The 26,301-nt window shown below is 48.4% G+C and overlaps 2 long non-coding RNA genes across 4 annotated transcripts; one reads left to right on the top strand and one right to left on the bottom strand.

Moving 5' to 3' along the window:
• Nucleotides 1-26,301, bottom strand: LOC309615825. Of its 3 annotated transcripts, XR_014237084.1 has the most exons (4): nt 26,190-26,301; nt 19,008-22,377; nt 7,144-7,270; nt 3,810-6,140 (listed from the first exon to the last, which is right to left on the bottom strand). It is a non-coding gene; the product is annotated as an uncharacterized lncRNA (long non-coding RNA). The 3 variants fall into 3 exon arrangements; XR_014237083.1 differs by lacking the exons at nt 3,810-6,140; nt 7,144-7,270 and adding an exon at nt 1-898; XR_014237085.1 differs by lacking the exon at nt 3,810-6,140 and having other exon boundaries at nt 6,453-7,270.
• On the top strand, nt 7,280-15,755 carry LOC309615826. The gene is made up of 2 exons (XR_014237086.1): nt 7,280-8,511; nt 8,549-15,755. It is a non-coding gene; the product is annotated as an uncharacterized lncRNA (long non-coding RNA).

Here is a 26,301-nt window from a genome sequence, read left to right as displayed (position 1 = left end):
GGTGACCTTGGAAACAGGGTCATTGCAGACATAATTAGTTAAGATCCCACTGCGGGAGGGAGGCCTAATCCAATGACTGGTGTCCTTATAAAAGGGGAGTCTGGACACAGAAGAGACCCCAGTGACACCGTGGGAAGACTGGACTCGTGCTGCCCCACACCAGGAGCCACCAGAGGCCTCGGGGAGGGACGCCAGGAGGGACAGACCCTCCCCACCCCTGCAGAGGGGGCGGCCCTGCCCACACCGCCATCCGGGACTTCGGCCCCCAGGGTGTGAGAGAATGAAGCCGCCCAGTCTGTGGTACTTTGTTACAGCAGCCCTAGGAAGCAAATACAACCAAGAGCTATAAATGTACCAGTAATCCACCGTCTACGCAGCACATTTCCTGAGAAATGGAGCATGCAACTTAGCACCTCTGGTTGTTTATTCATGTTTGCTTTTTTCTGAAGCCAGATGAAAGCACCACCTGATCTTATCTTTGCATCTTCCAGGTAATTAGCCCAGGGATGATCAAGTCAGAGATGCTCATAAACATTTTTTAATTTCCCCTCAGGACACGTCATCCGAAGAATTCATCGTAAACCTCTTTCAAAGGGCAAACTCCCCCTAGAACACTTAAAAGTAGGATTTGATTGACAAGCATCTGTGACGGCCACTCTCCACCAAGCCAGGTGCACCTGTATCCCTCTGAGGGCGGAACGGCCCTGTGGGTGCGCGTGCGTCCTGGGGACCCACACAAGTGAAGGTGCAGGTGCTGCTGGCTGCCGTGTGTTCAGCCATCCGCTCTTGCAGCGGGAAAATCGCGCGTATCGCTGCTGCAATTAATCCCGTGTTTTTGTAGCTGAAGTCACAATGCTCATTTCAGGATGGAGTTGGAGCGCGGAGAGCCTATCTATATCTGTAAATGAATGATATCATTATTTTGGGAAATGAAAGTTTAAGCTCTGCGAAACATACAGTCCCATGGAGATCTCGGTGGAGGAACTTGTGTGCAGGTGTTCCACGTGATAAGGTGCGTCCCCGTTTATCTGTGTACTTGCAGGCAAATATTAACATAGTCACGAATTAAGCTTTTAATCCCCTTTATTATAAATTGAATATCTTTATTTTAACAAACATCAACAATGCACATTATTGTGGTCCAAACTATTCATTACTATTCCCCACAGCGTACCGTTACATGATACGCGGTCATACACATGTTCCTGGAGCGGCGGCGTCTGCCGAGCACCCCACAGTAGATCTCATTCTTCTTCCCCTTCTGAACAGAGACGCGCTCTCACAAAGACACTTCTCACGTAGCGAAGGAGAACCGCGGCTCCGCTTTGCGTCAAGTCTGGGAACATGTTTCATGTTGGAATCGTTTGTGAGAAACCCAGATTCTACTTCTCTGAAACCTTGAATGGAACTGGATGGAGGTGCTCGGATCAGAACAGCAAACCTCAGGGCCTAGTGCAGTCCAGGTGACGAGCAAGCCGGCGTGGGTCCAGTCACCACTCGCTCGAGCCTTCTGTCCACTTGCCCGTGACACATGGTATCAGTCTAGGCTCACAGCGAGGAGAGGAAAGGGTACAACCTCCAGCGGTTACCCAAGGCAGGCGATTTCACTCACTGAGTCAACGTCACACGTATTTCAAGAGCCTCTGTGTGCACAGGGCCTCGGCCAGGAAGAGAGAGATTCAAAGCTGATTTTGAGAAACTCTGACCAGAAGGGATTGACAGAGTAGAGGGAGCAGATATGAGCCCAAACAGGACAGAGGCAGGACACGACTAGGTGTTTAATGGAGGGATGAGAAATGGAGAAGGAGGAATGAACTCTGACCCCAGGGATGGAGGCGGGCTGTGGAGGGTAGGAAAAGGTGTCGGGGATCCCGCGAACCCGCAAGCGTGGCAGGAGGCACGTGAACCACGAAGGGACTCTGTGGGTCACGATTCCAGGCGGAGCCACCTCTGATGAGGTGGTCCGAGATTCCCCGGCACCCCGAATAGCAGGGTTTCCCAGTGAACGCCACCGACTCTGGGAACTAATCTTTGCATCCGCCGTTTCTAACCCTGAGCTTCAGGGGGTGTAGTTTGCTCTCATCACAGGCACTCAAGCACACACGTGTGCGCACACGCAGCCCGAGACTGCACAGAATCAGTGTGCGTACGATTCTGTCTCATGTCGCATTACAGCTGCCGCTCACGTCCCCCCACCCTGACAGCAAAGGCGACCCAGGGCTGGAAGCGAACGCTTGATGAACGCAGCGGACGTTCTCAAGAAGCAGCACAGCACCTCCAGGCAAAAGCGTGGACGGCAAAGACACGTCTGCCTCCAAAGCCTGCGGTGCTTCTGGATTCTGCTGCTTCTGACGGGTGGTGACCGACACAGAGGAAAGCAGGCTGGTAAAGCGGTGCTGCTCCTCGTGGCCAAGGCGTGGGCTGCTCACCAACAACGCGACGTGCTCTGCAGTGTTAAAGGGCCTTAAAGATGAAAGTGCAAGACGTCTCCGTATCCCACACAGTGGGGGGCGGAGGTGACAACGGCCGTGTCGCCCCCTTATTCCAGCCATGGACTCCATACACAAAAAGCAAAAACTTGGAAGCAACCAGAAAGTAAAAAAGAAACCGGACAACCACCTAAGAGCTTAGCACTGAAGTTACCTCCTGACAAGCTCCCCGTCCCTGCTCTAGACTCCATTAGATTTTTCACTCCCTGCATTTAAAGGAATATTATTTCTCAAGTTAATATTATTAATCAGAAAGCCTATGGTTTCCAGATAAAATAGAGGGAATGTTTCTCCAACAATGTTACCTAGAGATCTCGTTTAATCTATAAAATACAAATGCTGAAAATGCATCCTGACCACATAAATAAACCAGCTGAATAGGGAAGCCAGAAGATGCCTAAGGCACAGGGTTTGTTTTAACAGTTGTACGCCCAGTTTAAACAATTCAGAGTTATCTTCAACATCCCCCAAAAGCCCTCCAATTGTTTTACTCCTTCAAATGCTACCTATTTAAATACCTTTCCTAGCTTTGCACACGGAACTACATTATCAGCTCCCAGAAGTGCTTGCCTGATGCCGCCGAGGCAATCCTCGAGGCCCTGCCATGTGCTCAGAGGCTAACACTGTCCTAACAACGTCTTTCTAAGACCACGCATCACAGCTCCAGACACCGCGCTCGCGCTCGGGAAAGCCAAGCCCAGGTAGGCAAACACAACTCCAGGCTCCGGGGGAGGAAGGCAGAGCTCGGCCTGCCCTTCACGCCATCCGGGAGGAGGTGCAGCGCGGTCAGAGCGGCGGTCCTGCAACTCTCTCCTCACTAAGCCACAGATGAGGACAACGGCCCTCGGGTAAGGAGGCCGTCTGAGGAAGCCTGCAGTGTGGTCCATCAGCCCCCATTACTCACGGCAGGAAACGAGGAGGAGTTCTAAATGGGACTACGGAAATACAAACGTCGATCTTGCTAAGGGATGCGATTTTACTGTCATTTCATAAGCTTGGGTTTGCAAAGCTCAGCCCTCAAAAAGCCTTTGAGACCTTTGCCTGAGCTGGGGGATGCAGAGCAGGGCCTCGAAAACGACCCCTCACCTGAGCCACCTGGCTGCAGGCCTGGCCAACTTCTCTGTGCATTTGTCCCCTACCCTGCATTTTTACTTTTATTTTTTTACAAAAGCAGAATTCTGTATTAATTGTATGCCTTACGTAGATGATGGGTAAACTCACCGTGATCCATTCATGCGTGGAATACCATTCGGCCTTGAAAAGGACAGGAACCCTGACGCCTGCTGACGCCTGCCACAGCGCGGAAGAACCCTGGGGCGCTGCGCTCAGTGACACAGACCAGACACAAATACTGTCTGATTCCACCGATAGCGGGTCCCTAGAAGAGTCAAATCACAGAGAAGAACGCAGATGATGGGTGGCAGGGGCGGGGGGAGGGGAAGGGGGAGTTAGCATTTAATCAGGACAGGGTTTCAAATTCACAAGATGAAAAAATTCCAGAGGCGGATGGTGGGGATGGCTGACAAATGTCATTGTGCTTTACACCACTGAACTGTACACCTAAAAATAGTTAAAACGGCAAATTTTATGATAGGTATATCTTACCACAGTAAAAGAAAAGATTTTTAAAAAATCAAAGCAGCGACTCTGCTCTGACAGTAGCTTCAGATGCAACCTTAAGAAGCCACTGACTTCCTCGGGTCTCAGATTGCTCACATGTGAGACTTTGAGACAAGTAGTTTGTATTATGTATATTTTAAAGCAGCAGAATCTATTTTCTTGTGAAATCTGAAACACACACCCAAATAGCAGGTTGCCTTTGCCTTTGTTCTGTGCCAAGGATGGTTGACCATGGCAGTTTCATGCAAATCAAACTAATCGAAATGGGCCAAGTCAGAACTGCTCTGGTCAAATCAGGCACCTCAACACAACCCAAGAGACCTACTGAATAGGCCTTAAAAACCACCAAAACTTATCACCTGTCTAGTCTCTGCTACTTCTAAACATTCACGATTCATGATTTATTCCACTGTATGAATGAAAAACATCTGATAAGAAATCACACCCATGAGTGGATAGTGATGCCCCAGGACAGCACACTGTACCTCATGCTCATCCAGAGCGGGCGCCAGGGCTGCACCAGCTACTTCTGGAATCGTCTGCTTGATGCCCGGCTGCACCGGGCTTGGAGGGAGGGGCCTGTCTTCCCCAGCACGTGTGCAGTCACCAGTTCCAGCCCCGCCCCGCCAGCCCCGGCGCTCTGGGTGCCTGATGCGGGTGCCCTTCCTGACCCCGTGTCTGGGAGGCCCCTGACCAGTTCCAGCCAGTGGACGTGAGTGGGAACAATGCAGGTCCATTCTGGCCCAAAGCACTGAATTGCTGGGAAAAGGCCTTCCCTGACCCTAACCCTAACCCAATCCCTCTTCCACCGCAGCTGGCAATTCCAGAGAGTGGGTCCTTGAGGGAGAAGACCCAGGCCAGAGCCCACCTGGACCCTGGGCGTACATACATCATGGGAATGAGAGATAAGCCCTGCTGTGTCTGGTCTTCTGAAATCTGGGGGCTGTTTGTTTCCTTCACACAAGTTAGCTTCTCCCAACCACTTGGGGTGCGTGTTTCTCTACAGATCATGTATTTTAAGTGACTGAAAACATTTTTATTTGCCTCATAACAGATTAAATATTCACCTGCAAATTCAGCTTAATGGAGTTTTTCCTTCATACGTAGAAAAGGTAGTTTTCTACCTACTTTTGTTTCAATAACCATACATTTTGAATTAAAGTACTGTAAATTAAGCATATGCCTTCCCAAAGGAATTAACTCAAACTGAAACTATGGACCAAAACCCCACAAACTGAAACTGCAACGAACCATGTTAACTTGCTGAATTAAGTATTAAACCCAAGTACTGCTTTTCCACAACTAAATTATGAATAGAAACATTGTCTAAAATGAAAAATAAGACCAAATGAAACTCAAAAAGCCAAGTCCTAATAAACTGCCTGATGCTCCTGACGAACATGAAATGAAACTGTGAGGTTCTGTTATTAGTTAGTTTCAGCGTCCACACGGGTGGAGGGGAGCAGGGACACGTGCCACGAGCAGGTTCTGTACGGTGAGGTCACAACAGTTTCTAGAAAGTGCTTCCTGCTCAATTAAAAGAGTGTTTATGCCCACACTGACTCTTGTGAATCAGCCACATGCGGCAGAGACGGGATGGAGCATTTTATGCTGTGCATGCGTCTGGTCGCAGCTTGCGAAAATGAGATCTACAGCCCTGAGATTACCGGCCCCGGCTGCTCGCAGCAGCATTCCCTCATGGAGAAGAATTAATTAAAAATCACAAGCTAAATAAACCAGCCAGGAAGATTATCTCCGTCCATAATTGAATTGTGACCTCTGATGCTTGTGGGTCCAACTGTCTTAAATTAATGAGCCCTGTCTGGTGGGATCCCAGGCTTTGTTAAATGGAAATCACACATCCCTCTTCAACCGTGGACCTTTCACGACACTAGTCACACGATTTCTGTAGTCACCCATTTGCTCTTCTAAGAAAAGTCCTGCTTCTTGGGACAGCCATGTCCATGAAGAACACGCAAGATCCCATCCGTAGGTGACTCTTGTTTTCCTCGTCGTTCTGTAGAACTAGCACTGGAATAAAACAAACATATTCACGGCTTTTATTGACTTACCCTCAACCTTTGCATATGTGAGAGTAATCCAATCTGGGCTAAATTATGTGCTCAATTTAGAAATGCTGATGATTAACACATACTCAAAATCTGCCCCTTAACGCTACCTCAATGTCAACATGGGTAGCAAAACTCTTTTGATGAATCACATGATAATTTCTACTATGGTAAACACAGGAATATTTTTAACCTCATATATTTTTGGATGAGCCACCCATATCCTTGCTCCCCACTCCATCCCCAAGAAAACTAAAACGCAAGTACTTCCCGCTGCATATGGCACAGCTTTAATGTTACCAACAAGGACCTGATATATTCCAAAATTAAGTTCCACATTATTGGCACCAATCCCCATTATTCAGCTGGTTTATAATTAATGATCTCATGCAGCAACTTAACTCCTTCCGTTATCATGGAGAGCGCCTGGCCACCTGCTTATCTTGGAAGGTTCACAATATGGCATCTTTTAAGTTGCTGTACAGGTAATTCACTTATATTTTTTCCGAATGGCCGAGATGAGTACCTGTTATAAAAGTGGCTTGGGGTCTTTCCCAGGCTAAAATCACTGCAGCCAAGCTGAAATGCACTTGCATTTCAAAGCCTTGATCCCCGGTGAGTCAGCCATGCAAGCGGTGCACACAGAGACGCGCCTCATCGCGTCTGCAGGCAGCTCCCACTGCTCTGCTTCCAGGACCCGCCCTGCGAGCCAGAGGCCAGGTGGGAGCCGGCAAGAGAGGGGAGGAGCCTCGGAGGCAGAGCCTGCCGGCAAGCCCGGCCTCTTCCACCAGGTGGGCCGTGAGTCTCTCCTCCGTGAACGGGGTGCTCACCGAGCCACGTGCGCCGAGCCACGGGATGTTCGAAGTGCTCCTTCGCTAGCCCCGGGGTTGTGATGCGGACCTGAGTCCAGGCCCCGGGCGCTGGCGGCTGGAGCCCAGCCTCCTCGTCTTTACGGGCCGACTCGCCCACGTTCTCTGCACCCTGGGCCCCCTCCTTTACGGACGGTTCTCCACTCGCAATAGAGTGATTTTTCTGTGTCATCCAGCAACCGAGGCACGTTTTCAGGCAACATCTCCTCTGACAGCGTCTGAACTAGCATACAAGGGGAGGGTTAGACGTATCCACAAATACATCCGCATACCTATGCCCGCGTCGTGTACACACGCACATACACGTGTGCAATCACACACGTGAATGTGTAAAATACATACACGTGTGTACACATATGTAGACACAGAGCTCCACTTCTCAGAGTGGGACGGGCTCTGGAGTCAGCCCACCGGGTTTCACATTTTGGCTCGTCCACTCCCCAGTGGGTGGGGCCTTGGGCTAAGCTCTCTGCCATTTCTGGATGAAAATCGTGTCAGATACTAAACAGGAGTAATAAAAACGCCTTCCTCGTAAGTCTTTTGTGAGGATTTATGACGATGCGTCTAAAGGGCCTGTGGCATATTGTGAGTGGTAGATAGACATCAGCCACCGAACCTGCCTGTCTCCCCACCAGCACGGCAGATGCTGTGGTCCCCACCAAGCCCACCTCCAGAGGGAAGATGCTCCCCAGACACAGGAGGGGCCGCTGGCAGACAGGCCTCGGCCTCAGCCCTCCTCAGGAACTGCCTGGCTGGAGAGAGCTGCCTCGCCCAAGGGCACCCCTCCCGGTGCAGCCGCACACCAAGGCTGCCCTACACAGGGTAGAAAGTGGCGGCCCCCTTGCCCCAACTCAGGAAACCATCCTGGTTCAGGGCACCCTGTGGAGCCAGCTGGGGTCTTCACTGAGACTGTGCCCGGCCCGATTTCGCCCAGGCCCAACCCCACTTCCGCCCTTCCTGTCCTCAGCTGTAGGTGCCCAGAGCTCTCCCAGCACACACGTCCTGCACGCGGCCCCTCCCCTAGAGCTGGCTTCCCAGGGAACCCAGGCCTCTCATTTTCTCTGAAGGACTCCGATGACCCTTCTGCTCTGGGATTATGCTGTCTTCAGGGCACACGTGGTGATTTTAGTGATGCGTGGATGACCAAGTAACAAGACAAGAAAAGTGAACGAGGGTCAAACCCATGATTTCATGCATGGTACTGCTTACTTCTAAGTTAAAATATTAACTTAAAAAATAGTAATTTAAGTTTTTAAACAGAAATTAAGTTGAATAAAGTGCTAATTATATGCCAGTGGCACTTGGTTGGCGAAAACTCCAGGAAGGTAGTACAGAAATAAAGACATTTGTGGAAATGGCTGATTCTGGCTCTCCATTTCAAGCCACACTAAGTAGCTGCACGGCAGGCTCTGTTCAGGCAGCAGAAAGTCGCCCGACCCACTGTCTGACAGTCAGGGCTACTGGGTATTTGTCAACACTTCCTCTAGAGAAAGTGGAGGAGGTATTTGTCAACACTTCCTCTAGAGAAGTCACCACTAGGAGGGCTAGTGAAGGACGTGGTCATCCACTGCTCTGCTCAGCTCCAGTCAGACCAAGAGCGTGTCTAGAATTATTTTGGGACCTCCTTTGTAGGACTGTTACTGCACTGGATTTGGGTTTACCGGTGGCCCATCTGAAAGGGCACCGTAAGAAGCGGCTCTTGAAAGCTGTCCTCGTGGCCACTGTCAGGATGGCGTTCGGCTCTCCAGGAAGCCCTCTTCCCATGAGGACACACAGGGGCATCTTCTCTTCGGTCTTAATACAAGGATGAAGCCCCGCCGAGCGCCACAGGGACACACGTGTGTGTTACGCACTTCCAGACGGCGTGGCTCTGGACCCCGCATTCAGTGTGGGTCCCTCAGAGTGTAGCACAGCATGATGTACACACAGGTGTGCAATGAAAATGTCCTGAATAAGTGATAAAGACCTACGAAAATATGTTTAAATATTTTAAACATATTTAAAAAATAAACAGAGAACTTTCCATTAAGACGTGGATGACACCAGTGGAGAAGCAGGACCATCCTGTGATGTAAGGAAGACCTAGAACAGGGTGAGGCCAGAGGATCTTAACCTCTGGTGCCTGTTTCCATGAGCAAGGAGTCCCGGGGAGAAGGCAGTGCAGGTGGTGCCCATGGGGCACGATAATTACATGAAGAAAAGCCTTGCTTGTCACCAAAAGATAATGCCAGTCAAGGAGCTGGTCCTCACCCTAATTAGTTGTGCGACACTGAACAAGACCTAATCTGTCAGATTCTGTCTTAGTCAGCGAGGGCTGCGACAGCAAAGCACCCCAGACTGGGAGGCTTATGAACAGGCATTTATCTCTCACAGTCCTGGAGGCTGGAAGTCGGAGATCTGGGTGCTGGCATGGTTGGGGTCTGGTGAGGGCCCTCTTCCTGGTTAGCAGATGGCCACCTTCTCGTTTGTGTCCTCACGTGGGAGAAGGAGGGGAGAGAGGTGGGTGGGAGAGACAGAGGAAGCTTTCGCATGTCTTTTCTCGTGCAGGCACCAATCCCATCATGAGGCTCCACGCTCACGACCTCGTCACCTCCCAAAGGCCTCACCTCCTAATCCTGGAGGCTAGGGTCCCACATATGAATTTAGGGGAACGCAGTCTGTGCACAGCACACTCACTTCGGCAATGCGAGCAGCTCTTAGAGGATGTAGTTGTACCAGTTATAAGCGTAACATCTGGCCCAGGGGTAGAAATCCTGATCCAGACCCTGAGGTACATGTGAAAATCATGTTTCCATGACAAGACCTCCTCTGCAGCAGAGGAGACCACCCAGATAGGGGGAAACTTGCTCCTGGACAACTCAGTGGCCCCCAACTGGGGTGGCCAGGGTCAGCAGGTAAAATCCAGGACACCTGGTTAAATCTGAATGTCAGATAAACCAATGACTACGTCCCCAAAGGACACACATGCACTAAAAAATTACTCTTGGTTTATCAGAAATCCAAATCTAACGTTAACTGGCAACCCGACCCTAACGTCTGATTAGACCCAGTAAATATCTCTTTCAAGAGGCCTCTGCAGCCTGTGTCTGTCATGCAAACCTCCTGCCGAGGCCACTTCCCCACCACAACGGGGCCAAGAAATAAATAAGCCAGCCACAGGCTTACTCCAAAAAGGGAAAAAAATGGGGCTCCAGGCTATGCTCACGTTAAACCTACAACTGTGCCATCAGCAAATTAAAATCAATTGAAATCAATTTAGCCGGAATAAAGTCTCCCTCCCAGGCTGAGGCTCATCTGCTGTGCTAACAGCTCCAAGCGATGAAACAGGTGCTTGTAAATTAATTAGCCTACTGAAACACACCTTAAAATGAATTTCCCAGAACTCCCTGGCAGGGAGCCATCCTGGTCCCCCGAGCTGATCAGCGTCTGTAAATATTGAGATTTGATAAAGTAAGCGCTGCTCTGGCAGCAGATGGCTGGGGCTGATCTGTTGACACCGCATGGATGACGCGTTCGAAGCCCCACTTGGCGGGCCTCCTCTGGGAGCCATGGAGGACCCCAGCCCCTCGGCAGCTATTTGCCTCCTAATTGAAAATCCTTATTCCCAGATGGAGGCAAATGGGCTGCTCCAGGCATCGCTCTGAGCTGCTTGACTGTTGATACACGGGTAATTGCTTTCAGTAATGCAGGTTAAATGTGACATTTAGTGCTTAATAAAAATTATCAAGGCCAAAGCCGTTTATCATTCCTACACTTTGGGCTGTCACTTGTAAGGGGATTCTCAAAATTCATTTGAATTCTTGAGCAGGAGACGGGCAACTCCACTGCAAAGACAATGCAAAGACAACTCGGATTGTCAGAGATTTCCTTCTTTCTTCCTTCCTTTCTTTCTTTTTTTTTGGTACTTTCAAAAGATTTGTTTGTTAACAAAAAACATTCTAAATTAACCTATCAAGTGCTGAGCCTCTCCTCCTTTGTGTTTAGTGCGTTGGTGAATAATATATAATCAGCCGCTGATGTGCACACAGAGCATTTAAAGCAGATGCACCGCTCAGCACCTTCTGTGCGGGGCCTGCCGCCGAGAGGCACTCCCCCCGGCAGCATGAAGAGGGGAACCTGAAGCGAAAAAGACATGTTGGCCTCACTCAGCATCACCACCCAGGATTCTAAATAGAGAAGGTGAAATTGTTATTTAGATCAAGAGCTTGGGGTTCCTCCCCAGGATGATTTTCCACCAACAATGGAAACGATTTCAGAGCTGGCCTTTGGGAGAAGCCACTTTTCAGAAATAAGGAGCCCGGGAAGAAGTTCCCTCAGCTCACATGGGCTTTCCCAGCAGAGGTGCTTCCAGAACAAGCCGCAGATGCTGACAGGCAGCAAAAATCACAGCGCTTTGGGCTTTTCGTGGTAGAAATGCCCGAAGAAACAGCTATGCTGCAACGCCCATCTATCTGGTCATGATGAATTGGAATCTTCCTCCAAGTCCTTCCCCCAAATACTCCATGACATTAAAGTCAAGCGCTGTGGCCTGTTTGTGTCCCCCTCCCAAATCCATGTGTTGAAATCCTAACCCCCAAGGAGGTGGGGAGGTGCTTAGGCCACTAGGGTAGAGCCCATGAGGGGATTAGCACCCTTGTACAAGAGGCCCCAGAGAGATTCCTCGCCACTTCCTCCACGTGAGGACACGAGAAGTCACCGTCTGTAAGCCAGGAAGAGATGACTTCACCAGAACCTCACCGTGCCGGCACCCCGATCTCCAGAACCTCCAGCCTCTAGAACAGTGAGAAATAAATTTCTGCTGCATAAGCCATCTAGTCTGTGGTGTTTTGTTAAAGCAGCCCAAACGGACTAAGACATCAAGTAAAACTAATTTTGTCCTAATACTTTTGTTATAGCCCCTGAGGTCCCTGGAAGAGACGTGGCAGACGGCAAGTGGGGACTCACCAAATCTGGTTTAAAAGTCACATCTAAGCAACTCAGGGAATTCAACACATAACTGACATTTGTTCATTTAGTTTTCAAGCAACATTTTCCACTTAGATCACAAAGGACACAGTTTCACTGTAGAAAATTTGGAAAGTTCTAAAAAGCCCAAAGAGGAAAACAAAATTATTCAAAATTCCATCATCTGCATATAACTTTTGCTCTTTCTCTAGGGAGGTAAATGGACAAAGAGAGAGATGATTATTTGGGATAGAACATTTGTTTCTGCTTGAAATTTGTTGTACACATTCTTTTATATCTTCTTAGATTCTAAACAGTAATTTCTCATAGCTGAACAGTATAGCACTTTATGGATTTTTCATACTTTACATCTTTTAAATAAACAGGCTGTCTTTAAATTTTAACAATTATAATAACACTGTGAATATATTACAATATAAATCTTGTGCATATTCTTGATTCTCTTCTTAAAATAATTTCCAAGACAAGAAATTGCTAGGTTGAACGGTAACACATATTTATACTTTATAAAACTCTTAACTTCAACTTATACTCCAAAATATTCATAGCTGCCTTTACTTGTATCCTTAATGCATTTCCTCTACCCTCCCTGCACTGGGGATGCTCCTATTTTTCCTTTACCAGTTTAATAGATGAAAATGACATCTCATTTTAACCAGTATTTCATTATCTGCTGGAGATGTTGAACGTTAAAAGGGAGTTACCAGCCATTTGTATTTCTGCTTTTCTGCATTGCCTTTGAGTTATCTACCAGGTTATGTAAGGTTAAGTCCTTACTTCATCACCTTATAATCCCTCTATGTAAAGGGTCAGATATGCCATGGCTGATATCTTTGTTGCAAACATTTTCACCTAGTTTGCCATTTTATGTTAATTTGTATATATTTTGAGCAGACAAAAAAATATTTTGTCGTTGTTGTCAAAGCTCTCAAATTTATGTGTGTTCCCTTTAGTGTTAAAAAGTCTCCACACCCTTAAGATGATATAAATATTCATCTGTTTTCTCTTTTTCTTACTGTTTGATTTCATTTTTTACATCTATTCTTTTAATCCATTATTGTTTATTTATGATAGATGGAGTTAGGTAATTAACTTTTTTCCTCCAAATAGTTAACCAATTATTCCAGCATTTAGTATAGAATAATCCTTCCTCGCCGGTTGAAATATTACATTTGTCACGCACTGAATATACATTTGAGGCCATTTGCGGGTTTTCTTTTTAGGTCTATTGACATGTCCATCTGCTCTCAGAGCAGCAAAATATCATCTTAATTATTGCAGCTTTATACTCTGAATATCTGATGTAGATATTTAATGGGTTTTTGTAAGTTTCTTATTATCAGTTTATTACATATAAAATTTAGAATACTTTTCTCATGTTCCAAGAAAAATCCCATCACTTTTTATAGGAATTATAAAGGAATTGTAAAAGCATCCCTCTATAGTATTAGGTTTTTCCAACTGGGGACAGGGTATATCTCTCCAATCTTTCAAATCTTTTTTTTCTTTTGTCTTACAGTAGAGTTTTATCATTTTCTTCAGTTAGGTCTTAAACAACTTTTGTCAAGTTAATTCTCAGGTAAACTTCTGCAGTTGCTGCTATATGAGTGGAACGCTTCCTTAATTATATTTTCTGACTATCGTTGGTATATAAGAAAGTTACCCATCTTTGAGCATCTTTTTTTTTTTTAATATATTTTTATTTTCTGAACAGTTTGCTTTCCTTCTTTTTTTTTTTTTTAAATTTATTTATTTATTTATTTATTTATTTTTGGCTGTGTTGGGTCTTCGTTTCTGTGCGAGGGCTTTCTCTAGTTGCGGCAAGTGGGGGCCACTCTTCATCGCGGCGCGTGGGCCTCTCACTATCGCGGCCTCTCTTGTTGCGGAGCACAGGCTCCAGACGCGCAGGCTCAGTAGTTGTGGCTCACAGGCCTAGTTGCTCTGCGGCATGTGGGATCTTCCCAGACCAGGGCTCGAACCCGTGTCCCCTGCATTGGCAGGCAGATTCTCAACCACTGCGCCACCAGGGAAGCCCTTTGAGCATCTTTGACCTACCCTACCCTGTTATTATCCTAATGGTTTTTCAGTTGATCCTCTCAAGTTTTCAAGCTAGGAAATCTTAATCTGAAAACAACAATATTATCTTCTCTCTTCTAAAAATGCTTGCTCCTTCCCTTCTCCTGTCCTGTTTCACTGGCTGGCACCCCTAGAAAAAGGTCAAACAGGCGTGGTGCTCGTAGACGGTCACACATAAAGGGGGCAGCTCTGTGATCTCAGCAAGGACGCGATGCTGGCTGGGTTTTTGTTTTTGTTTTTTTAATTAATTTATTTATTTATTTGGCTGTGTTGGGTCTTCGTTGCTGCGCGTGGGCTCTCTCTAGTTGCAGTGCGCAGGCTTCTCATTGCGGTGGCTTCTCTTGTTGCAGAGCATGGGCTGTAGGCATGCGGGCTTCAGTAGTTGTGGCACGCAGGCTCAGTAGTTGTGGCTCGCAGGCTCTAGAGAGCAGGCTCAGTAGTTGTAGCGCACGGGGTTAGTTGCTCCACGACATGTGGGATCTTCCCGGACTAGGGCTCGAACCTGTGCCTCCTGCTTTGGCAGGAGGATTTTAACCACTGCGCCACCAGGGAAGTCCCGCTGGCTGGGTTTAGAAGCGGGAATTTTTTCATGTTGATGATGATTTTTCTATCCAGGTGCACTAAGAGGTGTCTTGTCTCTCTTGAAAATTAGACACAGTTGCTGAGCAGAGCACAGTTCGTCAGGCACGAGGGTAGGGGTTTTGGTTTACTCTTCACAGCAAACCTATAAGGTCATCCTCTCGTTAGTCTAATTAAGCTCAGGGAATGGAGTAACTGGCCTGAGGTTGCCAAGCCTACAAACGTGAAGCCAGGATTTGAGCCCAGGTCTGTACGTCTCCAAAATACTTAGCATGTCACCTCCATGCCTATCACCAAAAGCTTTTACAGTATGACCCAATACTCTACCTCTGACTCAAATCGTTCATTTATCAGTTCACTCACTTACCAAACATTCCTTTTTCTTCATTTGGCTAAATCTTATTTATTGAAAAAAACCCCACAGCTCTGGGTTCATAATCTCCCAAAAGGCTTCTCCGTCCCAATTCTGGGCTTCTCTGCACTCCCGGTACAGCCTGCATGCCCCTAAAATCCACTCATCTCGCTGTGGTTGCTCATCTCCAAAGGTGGCCCAAAGCCACACCTCCTGGCGTGTTCCCCAGGCTGACTCTGGCTGGACCCAGGTCCCATGAACTTGCAGAATGTGCCAGGGTGCTGCTTGCCAGCCTTGGGCCCAGCTGCTAAGAGGACCACACCCTCTGTGCCCTCGTCTTGGAACACGGTTTGGGGAAACTCTGAACCCCTGTGTGAACAGTGGGACCTCCTACCGGAAAGACCAGAGAGACCATGGAGGGGGCGCCCACAAGGAGAGAAGAGGCCCCACATCCCAGCCTCCATGTCAGCCTGCAGACAGCCGCTGCGGCTCAGTCCACCTGCAGGACCATGACGGAGGCCGCTGTTTGGGTGGGTTACACAGCAAGACAACCACAACACTCCGTAACTCCGACACCTACTCCCCTGTCCCCCCAATAATCCAAAAACTCCTTGGGGACCTGGGCCAGTGGTGCATCCCTGCAGCTGTGTCCTCGACTCACAGGTGGATGGTACCCGGGCCAATGCAAGGCCAAGCCCAGTCAGCCTAGAGTGATTCACTAGGAGAAATGCTAAAAGACGTGTTCATTTCACAATCTGTCAAATATAAACCAGGATCACCGTTGACATGAATCTTCAGGTTTATCAAAGACTCATTCAGCCACTGATAATGGCAGCTTCTGTTGGGTTCTGAAACGTAATCCCACAATCTGCTTAGATTACAAAGTTTATCCAATACAAAAACCCCGTAATCAACCTGGCTCACAGGTTGCTGTAAAAATCAAGTGAACTCACACGGCACAAAATGTCAGTAAATCCTCTATCACCTGCAAATGGCAGGAACTCTTATCGGCGTGTCCCTCCCCTGGTTTCCCACCACATAAAACATCTGCATTCCCAGAGGCGCTCAAGAAACGTTAAGATCCGCACAAGTGTCTTAGGCTCAGAGCATCACAGCACATCAGGGATGGAAGGTGCAGGGGATAAACTGGAGTCAGGTAGGAAGTGATGCGTCCATGAGAGGGGCCGACAGAGAATTCAAGGGGGTGGAGGTGAGAAAGGGGGGTCGTTTAAACTTAGCCTTAAACAGTAAGTATCAATAGTACGTGTACCTTGCAGATAGGCTGAGGGCATTCCACGTGGGGGAAACGGCCGAGCAAAGACACAGAACGGCACACAGCACGTGGACAGATGACCCCCCTGCTGGGAAGCACCGGCCCTTGGAGGCTGTCCCCTCCTGCTGACAGCCTTTTGGGTCCCACTTCCTCCCCAGGACCAAATGCACTAGGACTCGCCAGGCTCCTGTATCTGGCTGCAGCCCAAGAGCTTCACAGCTGCCATCTCTCTGAGCACATAAGAAAAGCCGCTGAATTTCAGGACTTAAGAGAAACGAAAAGTGTAATATTTATCGGGAAAGTGATATGAAGTTGGGAAGTTTGCAGAGAAGAGAGAGGTCAAAGGGAACTGATGACATTTTAGACACTGTCTTTCTGGAAACTGTAAGTGTGCTACCCTAGGCACACATCTGCACTCAAGTCCCAGACTCGAATAAGATGATCATGGAATTGTAGAATTTCAGAGAAACCCGGGAGGAAGGGGGTCAAGACAGAGTCATAAACTTCTAGCTAATTAAGCTGATCATCAGCCAGTAAGCAGTGGGTACAGCTGTGCCAGATGTAATCTTGAAACACTCCCACACTGCTTGGTAAATAGCTACAGCCTTAATCCCCTGGGTGTCCCACCGTCCACACCACCCACAAACGCCATAAAAAGTTGATCCCTGGCCGGCAGGTGCTCTGGACATGCCCTTGTGTTATGGCAGATGCTTATTCTGTCCGGTTGTCTCCACGGCATAGCTGCTATTGAACATTTTGAATTTTATCCCTGCATTTGTGTTCCCCAAATTTTGTATGTTGAAATCTAATTGCCCATGTGATGGTATTTATTATGACACGCGGGTGGAGCCCTCATGATGGAATTAGTGCCCTTATAAGAAGAGACCTGGAGAGAGACCATCGCTTTCTCTCTCTACCAAGTGAGGACACAGCGAGAGCATAGCCATTTGAACAAGGAAAAGAAACCCACCCCCCCAGACAGCAAATCAGCCAGAGCCTTGGCATTGGATTTCCAGCCTCCAGAACACTGAGAAATATTTTTCTGCTGTCCGTAAGCCCCCCGGTCTGTGGTATTTTGTTATAACAGTCCAGGCTGACTAAGACTCTCTGGAAAAATCCCAGGCTTGAGTGGTCCAAGGAAGTGCCCCTAATAACAAGGCTAACTTTTAGTGCCAAGTAGGACCTCAGTGACCCAGCATCTGCCACGAGGGGTGTGTCAGCAGAAGAAAGAGGAGGGGCAACTCCAGAAGCAATGTTAGGAATTCAGAGCCCTGGCTGCCTGCATGAAAGGTTAGGACAGCACTGAGCCCAGACGGGACAGGCGGACGCTCTGGGCCATCGGGGCCCACTGGGTGGGAAGGGCACAACCGATGAAATTCGCACATGTCCTGCTTGATCTCGAGGAGTTACCTCGGTGTTTGATCCTCAACCAAAGGAATGCACAGCACTCCACCTCATCACAAGTCACACGCAATCCCCAGTGATCCACACCCCAGAAAAGAGGGGCCCTGAGGCAGGGATAGGGGTGGAAGGAGCCTTGCCTGCAGCCTCATCCAAACCTGAATGTCCATGACCCCGAGACGGCCTGGAACACACAGGGGCCTCCTCTCTGCCTCAGGGGGCCCTGGGCCTTTCAGGACACACCATCCACAGATGGTCCATGGTCTGTGACACATGCACATTTTAAACTTGCTGAAGCTCAGCTTCAGATGACCACCTGGGAGGGAGTTTTCTGGAGGGAGATAACCCCCACCCGAGGTGAGTCCAGCCCTGCTATTCAGGGATGCACGTGACCCCTGCCCCCCTCCCCCATCGTGGGGCAGCAACTTGATTAGGGGTCATCAAGATGACCTATAGCTTTTCACTAGTTTATTTACCCTCTTGGGGGACTGTAACACTGGTATTGTGCTCTTCCCATCTCTGGTGGGAAGAACTGACCTTTTTGAGAATCTGATAAATACTGGAATCTTCCACAGGAAATAAAAAGTCTGTGAAGATATATAGTCAATTTTTCGTGTGGCTTTTAGGGTGTTTGAAGACCTTCTGAAAACTATGCTGCTGAAGGGCCCCTGCCGCTGCGGCCTTTTAAGATTATAAACAGCAAGGTCTCCAGGTCCAAGCAGCGCAAGTAATTAGGGCCTCCTACATGCTGTTTGGAGGGTTTGTAAGTTACTTTAAGTGTGTGGGCTCAGTCTCCCCAACCAAACAGGGCTCTAGCCAGCATGGAAATCATGGCTTCTTTCTGACCTGCATTTGTGCCTAATTCAGGGTCCTATTCAGAATGGGGACAGGGTAATGGACTTATGATGCCAGGTGCCACGGGTAGAAACAACTATGGCAGCAAAGCAGAAAACTCTCATTGAACTGCACCAAACACAGCCCTGAGTTTACAACAGTATCTAAAGGTTTTCTTTTTGGCTTCTTGTCTCAAATTTGATGTCTGCATTTTCCCTAAATGATAAAGCAAATGCAATAAGAGACTGCTTGCAGGATACTCTCAGCAATTTCTTCCCCCTCTTCCTGCCACCCTTTTTGCAAGAATACTGTATATCAGCAATCCCTCTGGGGAAAATAACTTTGAAAAATTGTATAGTGGATGCTAAATGACTTAATGGATAATGAAATGGCTTGTGCTTCTGAGACTGCTATTTAAAGACCAACTTGACATTTTTATGTAAAATGAACACTAGTTTTTATATAATCATGGGACCTTACCCAGCTTTTCTGCCAAATCTGCTATTTATGGAGGATGTACTTCTTCAAAGCAAGTTAGATGCCACTTCTAAGACTCTCTAAGGCTCTGGAGGACAGCTTATCTCTTTAACCACCCCCAAACTGTGGGTGAAAAAAAGGAGAAAGGGTGTCTTCAAATTCCAAAAGAGAACCAAAAATTTGAGATGAAGTTGTAAACAATAATCCCTGCATGTTTGCATGCATTGCAAACTGAGGAAAGAACTTGAAGTTGGGGGGACACTTGGGAATTCATTTGACCCCCTGGCAAAATCCTGGGTGCCAACCTGAACCACACCCTAGACACTCCCTCCTCAAATGCAATCACCATAAACCCCCAACTCCACCTCCCAGGTGTCTCACACATCTGTCCTTTTCTCTCAATTTCCACCCCACTCTGCGAAGGCAGACCCTCATCATTTATTCACTGGGTTCCTGCAATGGCTTCCTAAATCTCTCTCCATCTCTGGCCCTGTGCCCTTTCATTCTAGTCCCCAACTTGCTGCTATCATCTCCTTTCTAAAACACAAATCGAATCACATCACTCCCCAGATGAAAATCCTTCAGTGGTTTCCCAGTGCTTTCTCTCTAACATCTGATGTCTTGGTGGGACATCTAAAGCTCTTTACCACCTGGCCTTAGTCTGCATTTTCAGTCCACTTTTTGCAGTTCAAATGTGATGGTGGACGTAGCTCCTCTTGCTAACAGAACTCTGACTTTGGGCAGTGCTTTCCAATGCCTTGCAGCCCAATAGGACTCATGTGGCTGGTCCTACCCCCTTCACCCCCTCTTCTGGCTTGACAGCAAATATGACATTGAACACCGGGGTCTTCTTACAACCACAGGTAGCCAGGCCTGGGGACGAAGGTCAACAGGCGAAAGATGGAGCAGAAAGACAGAAAAAGTCTAGGTCCGTGTTGGACATTCAAACAGCTAAACCAGAGCAGGAGCTGCCTGCTTCCAGACTTCTGATCCTGTGAGCAAACTCAACCTTATTTAGCTTTTCTCTCACTTGTAGCCAATGCCACCCCAGCTCATAGCCAAACACACTTCTGGCGCCAGCCTCTGGGTTTCCTCACACCCCCGCATGCTCCCGTGCCTCTCTGCCTTAATCCCTGCCCTTCTCTTTGCCGAAAAGATCTTTCCTCATCCTCCCAGGTGTCCTTCAAAGCCAAGTTCAAGTAACATCTCCCTTGGGAAGCCTTCCCTGACTTCGAGCTTGTGGTCACCTCTTTCCTGTTACTATTAAGGTTCATATTCTGTCTCTCTCCCCAGTACCTGAGTTTTCTGAGGACAGGAATTCTTTGCCTTTAGCACAGGTGTGTCAGAATATTAGCATTCAGTAATGTCTAATGAAATGGTCAAAGTAATACAACTACCAGTCAATAGAATTAAAGAAAACAATCTCCTAGGTGGTTAGAGATGAGAAGAGAAAACCGTCTTGCACCTCAGACACAACAAACCCACCTATTTGGTGTCAGGACACTTGGACGGTGTGGGACGGTGTGGGAAGGTGTAAGGGTGGGTGACCCTCTGCCCTGCCCACTCCAGGTCTTGACATTTTCCTACCCTCTCTCCCATCTGAGGGCAGCCATCCCTAAACTATCCCCCTGTGGACAGCTTGTGGCTGTCATTCATCCTTTCATTCATGGAGCCGTTTGCTGAGAATCTACTATGTGCCAGGCAGGTCACCAAGTGATGCACAAAACAGCCACAGAATCTGCCCCCCAGAGAGCTCACTACCAAGCAGGACAGGGGGTTAACTGGGCAATGGACACACGGTGGATGGGGGCTATGATGGGGGACGTGTCCACGGCAATGGAGATCATGATGGGTATGGGGAACTGTGCCAAGGTGTGGAGGCGAGAGTGTCAGGGAAGGTCCCGAGGGGAGGTGACAGCTGAGCTAACCCTGAAGCGTCAGTAGAGCCTGGTCAGAGGGAAAGGGGGCAGTGGTTTGCCACGGCCTGGAGGACAGAGATGTCAGTTCATCCTGATAACTGAAAGAATCTGAGCATGACCAGGGCAAGCATTCCATGGGAGGCGCAGAGGGGAGGAGAGTGGCAGGACAGAAGTGTCTGAGGGTGTGTTACTCACAGGGGTCTAGTCTGTGCCCGACACAGGGTCACGAGGAGGGGCCTTAACAGTGCTCACCCTGAGCCTGGGGTCTTCTACGTCCTCTATGGTACTGACTCACTCCACCCTCACACAGGCCTCTGAGATGAGTACTATGACAGATTAGAAAACTCCAGATTCGCGAGGTGAAACAAATTACCCTGATCTCAGATTAAGTCTGGGCTTCTCAACCTCAGCACTATGGACATTTGCAAGCTGAAAGTTCTTTGTTCTTGGGGCAAGCCTGCGCCCTGTGGGACGTGTAGCGCCCCTAGGCTCTACCTACGCGATGCCACCAGCGCCCACTTGTGACAACCACAGTGTCTCCAGACAGTGCAACTTCTCAAGGGGCTCAAACGCACCCCAGGCAAGAACCACCAGATTACTCAACTGGAAAAGCCAGATTCAACCTCGGCAAAAGCAGTCTGTCTCAGGGCCGTGCCCTCAGGTGCTCAAGAAGTACAGTTTTAATGAAATAAGGGAGGGAGGGAGGAGGTGGGGGAGAGCACAGGCAGAAGCAGAGACCAAGCAAAGATGAGATCACAGGGAGATCAGCAAACCATGTTCAGCAGTTTCTGGCTTTTCCTGGGGACAGGGGAGAACCACTGGAAAGGTCTTAAGAAAGAGAAGAAGGTGATGAGATGACCTGGAAGCTCATCTGGCCACCATACTCGGTGCCAGCTCAGGGACTGGCTGAGCCAACCCGGCCAAGGGAGACCACAGGCCCGGTGCGGTGCAGGGGAGACGCACACCCAGGACCCGTCACAGGCCTCCTGCCCCTGGGCTTGCTCCTCCCCTGGATTTTTCAGCCAACTGAGGTCTTTTCCAAAAAAGAGATGGAATCACATTTATCATCCTCTTTAAGACTCTACAATGGTGTATTAAGTCCGTAGCATTATCGGAACAAATTGCCACGAACTGGCGGCTTAGAACAACAGGAATTTATTTTCCCATCCTCTTCTGGAGGCCGGAAGTCCGAAATCAAGGTGTCAGCAGGGCTGTGCTCTCTCGGATGGCTCCGGGCAGGGCCCTTCCCTGCTGCTCCCTAGCTTCTGGTGTGTGTCTGCAGTCCTTGGGGTCCCTCGGTCTACAGACGCATCGCTCCATTCTCTGTCTCCATCTTCACGCGGCCTTTCCTCTGTGTGTCTGTGTCCAAAGCTCCCTCTTCTCGTGCGGACATCGGTCATACGGCGTCAGGACCCGCTCTACTTTGCTGCGACCCCATCTTAATTTGATTACACCTGCAAAGTTTAGTGAAACTTTTGCTTCAGTTGTGTGTGTAGGTAGGTGTACACCAAGTACTGATTTAAAATTCACTCTGTACTAGGTTTTCGTCACAAGGGCTGAGAAACCTCTGCTCTACAGGGAAGGGAATTAAGGTATTTTTATCCCATGTTAAGAATCTCACCTAGTATATGATAAAAATCTGAGAAAGGATCTCATTTTCTGTCATTCTTGTGCCCCTGTCTCTGGTCCTGGGGTCCGTGCAATGCTCAATGGATGCTGAGTTACAGAGAAAATCAACAATTATTCACTGAGCACGTGCCTGGCACTGTGGGGAATTCTAAGGTGTGATCTTGGTTCTCAACCTACCATGGAGGTGAAGAAAATTAAGTCACTTCCATTAAAAATATATTAAAAAAAAAAAAAAGTAAGAACTGACTGTACTGACATAAAATATTCCGGTGGCAGGAAGATCACGGTAGCTTAAACAGTCAAGGGAATTTCGCTTCCTGGGGAAGACTGGGTAGAGCAGCCTTGAAGGTGAGTCGGGTTTGAATACGTCCTTCCACAGCCTGTTTCTCAGCTCGACTCCGAGGTCCTGGAGTGCAGGGCTATTGTCCCTGAATAGCATTGAGTCTTCTGTCCCCAGCTTTGTGCACATGGTGGGCGGGCAATGCAAAAGGGAGAAATGACTACGTGGACGAGAGATCAAATGCAGAAAAAGGACATGGGTTTAAAGAAGCCAACAGCAGGGGACAGAGGCAGACACCCAGGTGACACACCATGCAGGGAGCAGCCAGCGAAGGTGAACAAAGCGCAGCTGAGAGCAGGCCCCTGCAGACGTGGGGAGAGAAGGGCAAGCCCAGCCCTCACCCCGCAGCCCAGCTGCCCCTCTAGGGGCATCAGAGGCCGGCCTGAAGGGAACCGCGCAGATCCGTGCTCCCCAGCAAGTAGTTTAGGCTTTTTTTAAAAAATCAACACTTTCAAAGCATTTTGCATTTCTAAATGTGTACATCTGCAAACAACACATATGCCCTTGGAATCTTTTTTGGAAAAAAGCTCAGAAAGAATATTCCCAAGTAGAAAATGGAGTTGGTAACTTTGTTTTTCCAACTGATCAAACTAAGTGTTATTGCAAATATTACCCTAAAAGTACACAGACATTTGCCGCTGTAGATGTTAGTAATTATTACATGAAAAAAGGGAGTTCTGTGGTCCATGAATTTGGAAATCACCAAGCTCAACAAAGTCCAGCCGATCTTTCTATTTACTATGTTTCCTGAACCCAGATGAGCTGGAGAGCCTGTGACTTTCCAAGAGTAAGGCAGACTAGTTAATAAGTTTATTTGCCCTCAAAACTCTTTTTATAGAACACTGATTTACTATAGAAGTATGTTCCTCAGAACACAGTTCAGAAAATGTTGATATCAAGTTACCACAGGAAAAAGCTCTGACGTTGAATTAGGTCCGCCAGGAATAAGTGACTGGGAGCAAGTATCCTCGCCAACTTGTCGAGATTTTCTCAAAGTGCGCAAATGAACAAAGCCCAGCTGGAAAAACACCCTCACTCCCCTTTCTTCCAGATTTTCTAATGCTTCTGAACAAATAATTCTTGAATTTCAGATGGGGCAGGTTTCTCTCTGGTTAGAGAACCAAAGTTGGCAACGGCATCCAAGTTCTTCTCCAGAAGGAAGACCAGGAAGGTTGGCGTCAAGCACCTCGTTCACTGTGACCCCGTAATATCTGTTGAGGGAAGCTGGGTACAAAATAAAGGGTGGCTGTTTGAGCCAGACCCCGTAGGGCTGTGTCCGTGGTGGAAGATGCGGCACTTTCCTTCTTGACACAGCGCTCCCCCAGGGCTGAGACTCTTCCCCACCCCCAGGCACTGTTGTTGAGATTCCTGTTACAGAACACTGTCAAACGGGGCAGCCAAACAGATCCCACTGCAGGCTTCCCCTGAAAGGGTGCAGAACAGGCTTCTGTAGGGAGAGCGTGCGGAGCAGAACAAATCACGAGGGACCTCGTTTAACAGCTGGTTCTGTCTCCTGTTAGCTGTGTGTGTCTCAGCAACGTCTCAAGCAGCTTCTCCAATTTCCTCACAGACGAAAGAGATAGCAACCCTGTCCTACCCACCTGAGAAGGTTTGTTGGAAGAACACGTCACGTGGAAGAACACGTCACAAGCTGTCCACAAGGGGGGTAGTTTAGGGATGGCTGCCCTCAGATGGGAGGAGGTCACGTCCGTCAGAGCAATCTGAAAAGTGCTGAATGCTACGGTGGGTAACCACCGCGTGATCATCTCTGATCCACCGTGAAGACGGGGCAGGAAGCTTTACCATGAACTGCTTCCAGGCTATAAATGGCAGCACATGTCCACGTTAAAGGCACAATGCAACATGGAGGTTAAGAGTGCGGGCTCTGGACCAGACTACCTGGCTTTATAGATACAACTAGATTTCATATATATATATATATATATATATATATATATATATATATATATTATATATGTATATAAAAAATATATATATAAAAACCAGAATGTGACCACATGGTCCTCTGTTTCTCCCTCTCTCTCAATACATGGGCAGGCACGTAGGTAGGTAGGCAGATAAATAGATAGATAGATAGATAGAGAGAGAGAGAGAGAGAGAGAGATGATTCATCAGTAGAGATGTATGCATATATATACATACATTTCTAGAGATGTATGTGTATAGATAGATATACATAGAGAGAAATACACATGTATAAACATATATTTTACCCCTAAGCCACTGGATACAGGTGGCATACATTATGCCCTATTGCCTCATAATTCTTGAATGTCTGTCTCCTAAGAACAAGGATCTTCTCTGACATTAAAGTTCTCATATTAAGGAATCTGTGTGCACTTTTAAACACAACAGTCCTGAATAACACAAGAAGCAGCAGCTTGGAAGAGTGAAAACAATGTAAAACTCGGGGCCCACCACCATGGGACCCAATCTCATTCCTGAGCCTTAACTAGCTGCGTGACCTTCTTAACTTAGTAGCTGCATTACTTAACGTCTTGGGGCCAATATTCTCATCTACACGATGGGCAGATTAGACTAGAGAAGTGTGAGGATGCTTACCACCCCTAGTGCATCCACCGTCTACTGTTCTCTACGTCAGTCATGGTACGTTTACGATCTAATGTCTTTTAAGGCCTGTGGGATGTGTGACCTGCAGAGAACAGGTTTGCTGGCATCTGTCGCTGACACTCCCCGCCCTGCAGAGCTCTGGCCCCTCGTCAGCAGACCCGCCCTCCACAGAGAACCCGTTCCTCCTATGAGCTCAGCAGCGGGGTTATCGTTGATCGATGATTCATTTCCTACTGAGTCTTTAGAAACCACAAAATCAACCAGAACCTGAAAGGCAGTGCAAAGACTAAGTTAAACGTGTTGTCTCGAGTTTCCCTCCTTGGTCGGCCAACCCAGAAATCTGAGAACATTCACATCTCCCCCTTCTCTGCCTCCCTTCCCCCGTTCTCTCCCATCTCCCCAGTTTGACCTGCAGATCCCGAGTGACAAATATCTCCAAACCCACCTCTCTCCCCACCGACCCCAGCAGCCCTGGTCTCGCCGTCCTCTCGGCCAACTCCTGCCCCTCCTAAGGGCTCTCCCCGCCCCGCAGCACAGGGGCCAGAGTCACCATCTAATGAACACAAACCCATGTGGATGTGTTCCTGCTCCAAGGTCCCCAGGTCGCCTGAACTCTCCTCCTGACACGCAGACTCCCTCCTACCGGGTCCCCACCCGTCCACACCGTCCCCCACCGCCTCGCACCAGCTCCTTCTCGCCGCTTACCAGGCGCCTGCCCTGGTCAGGACCCCGGGCCTTTGCACTGGCCGCTCCGCCTCCCGCCTGTGTGCTTCCCCGCGCCTTCTCTGCCTGAAAAGGCTTGCTTATCTTTAAAATC

The sequence above is a fragment of the Balaenoptera borealis genome, assembly GCF_965194805.1.
Source record: "Balaenoptera borealis genome assembly, chromosome: 18".
In the NCBI taxonomy this organism is placed as follows: Eukaryota; Metazoa; Chordata; class Mammalia; order Artiodactyla; family Balaenopteridae; genus Balaenoptera; species Balaenoptera borealis.
This window is presented reverse-complemented; position numbering and strand designations above follow the sequence as displayed.